General features: G+C 36.8%; 1 protein-coding gene and 1 pseudogene across 1 annotated transcript in view; both read left to right on the top strand.

The window, feature by feature from the left end:
- IL1RAPL1 (interleukin 1 receptor accessory protein like 1) overlaps positions 1 to 6,976 on the top strand; it is a 1,416,649-nt gene that overhangs the window by 678,128 nt on the left and 731,545 nt on the right. The gene's annotated exons all lie outside the window — the stretch shown is intronic.
- LOC111536592 lies at positions 3,117 to 4,241 on the top strand (annotated as a pseudogene).

The raw sequence follows: 6,976 nt of genomic DNA, 5'->3' as shown, positions 1-6,976 counted from the left end.
CCACTTTTTGATGGGGTCGTTTGTTTTACTCTTGTAAATTTTTTTAAGTTCTTTGTAGATTCTTGATATTAGCCCTTTGTCAGATGGATAGATTGCAAAATTTTTCTCTCATCCTGTATGTTGCCTTTCACTTTGATGATAGTTTATTTTGCTGTGCAGAAGCTCTTTAGTTTAATTAGATCCCGTTTGTCAATTTGGGCTTTTGTTGCCATTGCTTTTGGTGTTTTAATCATGAAGTCTTTGCCCATGCCTATGTCCTGAATGGTATTGCCTAGGTTAGGGAACTTTCGTCTTTACTAGATTAATCAAACCTGGTTATCCTCAGATACCAAAAGAAAAGCACCTTCATATACATTTTAGCCCTCATAGAATTCTTCAAAGTCATACTTTCTGTCTTAAAGTATAAAATAATTCAAATATAAATTTTCTTTTCTCCTGATGATTCTGCACTGTAGCACTTTTGTGTGTTATTGTAATCTACTGGTGCTTTTGTGTAGATACAAGATACAAGTCGAGAATCAGACTTATTGTCATCTCTTTCTTTCTTTTTTTTTTTTTCCCAAAGGTAACCTTGTGCAAGATGACTTTATCAATCAATGCCTTAAGAAAAAAAGAGATGATTGCCAAGTGTCTAATTAGCCTTCTGCCAGGTCTCCCCCACCTCAGCACCCTATTTACCAACACGCAAACTTGATGCCCACTAACAGTGGAAAAGTCTTAGGCCTTTAGGGGTCACAGTGATGAGGTGCAGGTGACTTTTACCCACCCCAGCCCTGATAGCTGATCTACCTCTCATCACCCTTCTAGTCGTGACTTTGAATTACCGCCATGCTGCCTGGACAGCTGATGAGGGCATTTTCATAACAGCCAGTATGGCTACTCTGAAGGCTTTCCATGGAATTTTTTCCCTCTTCTTTCAGTTTCCCTCCCTTTTACTTACTTCTATCTCCTGTTGCTACTACAGATTTTCTGTAAAAAGCTAGTTTATGTATACATTTCCAACCCGTCAGAGAATACTTTTGCTTTCAAGCGGGAAACCAAATAATCATAGTGTACTGGGTACTATTTTTTATGGGTTCTCTCTTCTATGTTGTTAGTTTATTACTTGGATTCATGGGGATGCTTCATTCTTCCCAATAAGGTAAGGTTTCCAGCCCTCCTTTTGTAACCACAATTGTTTTGAAGTCTAGAGCTGTTCCCAAAGATTGAGAGTTCTGAAAGTTTGGCCTTGGGAAGTGGGTGGGGTGGGGGAGAGTAGTAGCTAAACTGGTGTGTATATATTTGTACTTATTGTTTGCTCAGCAGTAAACATATACTTAATTAATCTGACAAACTGTTTAATTTTAATGTAAGGTGAAACACAGGAAGAGACTCCTATCCCAAAGATGTGAAAAAATAATTTGTTAGGGGAAACAGGAAAGAGTAACTCTACAACCAATGATATATTCATATCTGATTTTATGTGGAGCACACAAATTAGCTTTGCAAGTTGGTCAGCTATGCCTAGATATTTACTGTAACATATATTTTTTAAAAAGCATATATGGCTGCCTTAAAATTAAAATCTGTACCACCAGGAACATTGGATATTAGAAATTATGAAACAATGGGGCTTATACAAAAGAGTTACATGTATTCATTTACTTACTGGTTTTTATTGGCTACATATGATTAAAAGAAAAATTTTAATATAATCCTGTTATCTCAAAGACAAATGATTCTGTGCTCATCTGGGCATGGGACATGTCACACAGACATTAAAGACACTACAGAGCCATACTGAAATCACACGGACAGACAAATTAAAAAAAAATTAAAAATAGGGTCAATAGTGGCAAAAAGTAAGCTTGTTAAAAAGCAGAATTGGCCGGGTGTGGTGGCTCATGCTTGTAATCCCAGCACTTTGGGAGGCTGAAGCGGACGGATCATGAGACCAGGAGTTTGAGACCAGCCTGGCCAGCAGTGAAACCCCGTCTCTAATAAAATTACAAAAATTAGCGGGGTGTGGTGGTGGACACCTATAATCCCAGCTACTCAGGAGGCTGAGGCAGGAGAATTGCTTGAACCCAGAAGGAAGAGGTTGCAGTGAGCCAAGATCGTGCCACTCCACTCCAGCCTGGGTGACAGAGCTCAACTCTGTCTCAAAAATAAATAAATTAATTAATTAATTAAAGTGAAGGCATGGAAAATATCCTCTTTGGAGTCTAATTTAGACATCATGGAAGGATAATTATTTGGTGGTGGGGATGGCATGGAGATTAAACACAGGAGAAGGAAAGCCCTATGCGGTTTGGCATTTTAGACATTTAGTGGAACATACTAGGTTTCTTGACACTTTCTCTCCAACTTGGGGAGGATACTTTTATATTGTAGATAACGTTGTAGAGAGGTAGAAGAACTATTGTGGAGTCTGAAGAAGTAACGAAGTTCTAGATGTTTCCAATTTGCTCTAAGTTAGCAAAAGAAAAAGACAAACACAAATAGGAAGTATTGGCCGTGCGTGGTGGCTGTGAGTAGTAATCCCAGCACTTTGGGAGGCTGAAGCAGGCAGGTCGCTTGAGGTCCGTAGTTTGAGACCAGCCTGGCCAACATAGCAAAACCCCCTCCCTACTAAAAATACAAAAAATTTGCTGAGTGTGGTGGCGCACGCCTGTAGTCCCAGCTATTTGGAAGGCTGAGGCAGGAGAATCACTTGAACCTGGGAGGCAGAGGCAGAGGCTGCAGTGAACTGAGATCATGCCACTGCACTACATCCTGGGCAACAGAGTGAGACACCATTTCAAAAACAAGAAAAAAGAAAGTGTTAATGCAAGTTATATCACAAACAAGATAATATAAAAAGCTATTGCATGTCAGTAAGAAAAGTTCGGGAACTTTCCAGAATGCTCAGTGAGAGGTGGAGGAGCGGTAACTGCCTGAGCTGCGCACAGCTCCTTGCTCCTTTCCACTCCCTCACACAGCAGCCTCAGCCAGCACCGGCAGTAGAAGATGGTGAAATCAATAAGTTACTATGACTTACTACGATGTTTTGGGGGTCAAACCCAATGCTACTCAGAAAGAATTGAAAAAGGCTTATAGAAAACTGGTCTTGAAGTACCATCCTGATAAGAATCCAAATGAAGGAGAGAAGTTCAAACAGATTTCTCAAGCTTATGAAGTTCTCTCTGATGCAAAGAAAAGGGAATTATATGACAAAGCAGGAGAATTGGCAATTAAAGAGGGTGGAGCAGGTGGCGGTTTTGGCTCCCCCATGGACATCTTTGGTATGTTTTTTGGAGGAGGAAGAAGGATGCAGAGAGAAAGGAGAGGCAAAAATGTTGTACATCACCTCTCGGTAACCCTAGAAGACTTATATAATGGTGTAACAAGAAAACTGGCTCTGCAAAAGAATGTGATTTGTGACAAATGTGAAGGTAGAGAAGGTAAGAAAGGAGCAGTAGAGGGCTGTCCCAATTGCCGAGGTACTGGAATGGAAGTAAGAATTCATCAGATAGGACTTGGAATGGTTCAGCAAATTCAGTCTGTGTGCATGGAGTGCCAGGACCATGGGGAGTGGAGCAGTGCTAAAGATAGATGTAAAAGCTGCAACGGAAGGAAGATAGTTCAAGAGAAGAAGATTCTAGAGGTTCATATTGACAAAGGCATGAAAGATGGCCAGAAGATAACTTTCTATGGTGAAGGAGACCAAGAACCAGGACTGGAGCCAGGCGGTATTATCATTATGTTAGATCAGAAGGACCATGCTGTTTTTACTCGACGAGGAGAAGACCTTTTCATGTGTATGGACATGCAGCTGGTTGAAGCATTGTGTGACTTCCAGAAGCCAGTATCCCCTCTTGACAACCGAACCACAGTCATCACCTCTCATCCAGGTCAGATTGTCAAGCATGGAGATATCAAGTGTGTACTAAATTAAGGCATGTCAATTTATCGTAGACCACATGAAAAGGGTCGCCTAATCATTGAATTTAAGGAGAACTTTCCTGAGAATGGCTTTCTGTCTCCTGATAAACTTTTTCTGGAAAAACTCCTACCCGAGAGGAAGGAAGTGGAAGAGACTGATGAGATGGATGAAGTAGAACTGGTGGACTTTGATCCAAATCAGGAAAGATGGCGCCGTTACAATGGAGAAGCATATGAGGATGATGAACATCATCCCAGAGGTGGTGTTCAGTGTCAGACCTCTTCGTGGGCCAGTGAATAACGCTCACTCCTGGCATTTATTGTGTAGTAGTGAATAAGTGAAGGACTGTAAATGTAGTATGCTCACTACTTGCTCTTGTTTTTAATATTCAACTGTAGTAGTGTTTTAAAAAGTTCAATGAAGAATAAATGCAAATATAAAAGCTCTGACTTTGCCCTGTATGTATGATGACTTCAGTGTGCAAGATGAAGTTTATTATCTGTAAAAACTACAAAGAAGTTCCCCTAGCATTTCTAGGCCAAGCCTTGTAATTGACTTCAGCTATGTACGTGGACAAGCGTAGACTGAAATGCTAGGTGTATGTATTGGCTTCAGTGTAGGACCCTTCATTGTTAAGCTATGAAAGTAAAACTCTGTATTTAACTGGCAATGAGGAAAAAAAAAATTGTAGAGAAGTATTGGTCTGTATAGTTCTTTGTATTAAGTGGGATTCATTGTAATGCCTTTGCATTCATTCTAGTGCCTCAACTGTTACTTGAAGATGGCGTAATATATAATTTATCCTGTGGTATCAGTGATAAAAATGATACCTTTCTGTGGGAGGGTTTTATCATAATATACTGCTTCTTGAAGGCTTGCACTTCCAGAATTGTGTTTCCTTCTGCTGTGCTATTCATATATATATGTATATATCCATATATATCTTGACGAGTCCTGGTCATTTGCCCCCCTCCTTGTCTGTGTATCATGATAAGCCCGAGTAGTGACTTCAGAGCTGGGTAATGTAGAAAGTAAAGTGAAAAGACCTTTACGTGTAGAAGTAATTTGCATGAATACTATAGGAAGATGTTCTTTAGGTATGTTACAGGATTACTTTAAACCATTTGACTTACGCTCCAAAGTAATGTTGGTAGTATAGCAAATTATGATGAATAGCTTTAATTGTATGTTTAAAAGTCTCATATGTTCACATGCTTAAATCGGTATCAGAATTTAAGCAATTCTTGAAAAAAAAAAAGAAAAGTTCAACTCAATGCAAAAACGCACATGTGATATGAATAGACAGTTCATAGGAAAGGAAATTCAATGGACTTTGAAATATATGAAAATATATTCAACCTCATTTGTAATAAAATAAACATAAATTAACATTAAATAGTTTACTCATCGGATTAGCAAAGTTAAAAAATGGTGTAGAGAATTAGGTGTTCGTACACTGCTGATGGGAGTTTAATTGTTAGAGTCTAAATTCAGGTAAGTCAGCAATACCTATCAAGAACAAAATGATGTATACTCTTTAGACAATTCTCAAATTTATCTTGCAAACGTACTCATTCATGCCATCTCATACTCATTCATACACATTCATGTCATTTTGTGTCTGTGTGTATGCAGCCATTGTGTTCTGAATTGCATAAGATTGGAAATATACATCAGTGGAGGACTAGTCAAGAAAGTTATAGGTCATTCACACAAGAAAGAGACTATTCTATATCTATTAGTATGGAGAGAACTTAAAAAGGTATCATTAAATGAAATAGTAGAGGATTTGAAACAACGGGTATAGTATGTTATTTCTTGGGGGAAAGAATACACATATTGAGATAATGGAATATCTCTGGCCTGTTTATACTTGGGTTAGGCTAAGGGATTGTCTCTAGGGAGGCGAACTCCCTAGAGTCTGCTGGGGAAATTGCAGTGGGGCAAAAATTTTAGTTTTCAATTTATACGATTTTATAGCTTTTACATTTTATATCTTATTTTATGGCCAACTCACAAGAATACTTAAAACTAAAGGGATTCGAGGAAATTATGAATTCTAATAATGTATTTTGTCTGTGACTATAACTGTGTATTGAGCTAGAATTATTTTGTCGTATGAAGAATCTGGTAATAGTGAACATGAAACAGGAGAAAAAAAATTTTCACAGATATTTTGACATCTAACTGAGATCATTTGATAGTTTTTCCCTGATTAGTATTTTTTTTTAAATTACACACTTTTTTAATTCTTAAGAAAAAATCCAGTGAATAAAGAAAAATAAGCAGATTACACAGTGAAATTGTTTTAACATAACATGTCAGAACTAGGTCCAAATATGTTAATTGTTAGCAACTTAAGTAAACATGCTAAACTCACCTATTTAAAACAAAAAGACGTTCAGATTGGATCTTAAACCCAAATGCAACTCTTATTTTATATTTAAGAGTCACCTCAAATCAAAATAATTAAAAAATGCTAAAAAATAAAATAAGCAATGGTATACCAAGTTAAGAAAAAAAATCAAAAAAGATATCAATTGATTGAACAACCAACTTTAATTCACAGCAAAAGTATTAAATTAAAAAAAGAAGGCTCCTTTACAATGTAGAAAAGTGTAATTCACCATGATGATTTAACCAGTGCAAATATCTATGCATCAAAAAATACACTATCAACGTTAATAAAATAAAACCTTCAAGAGAAACAGAAACATGTTAGAAGCTGAAGATTCTATTCATTTTTACATTTTGTTGTCATGATAGATCACGAAAAATAATTAAGAATATAAAAGACATTAAAAACATAATAAAGAAAATCTAATTAATATATATCAAACAACATATCTGAAAATAGATAATATTCCTTCTTTTCACACATCCTTGCCGATTCTCAAAAACTGAACAAATGTTAGGTCTAAAAATATTTTTTAAGTTCCAAAATCTAACAATAAAACAGAAAATACACATGCCACAATGCATTTAAACTAGAAATTAATGACATCATCAGAAAATAAAACCCCTACTCCCATCAGGATACTTATAAGAACTTTTTTTTTTTTTTTTTTTTTT

This window comes from Piliocolobus tephrosceles, chromosome 12 (assembly GCF_002776525.5).
Source record: "Piliocolobus tephrosceles isolate RC106 chromosome 12, ASM277652v3, whole genome shotgun sequence".
NCBI classification, from domain to species: domain Eukaryota; kingdom Metazoa; phylum Chordata; class Mammalia; order Primates; family Cercopithecidae; genus Piliocolobus; species Piliocolobus tephrosceles.
This window is presented reverse-complemented; position numbering and strand designations above follow the sequence as displayed.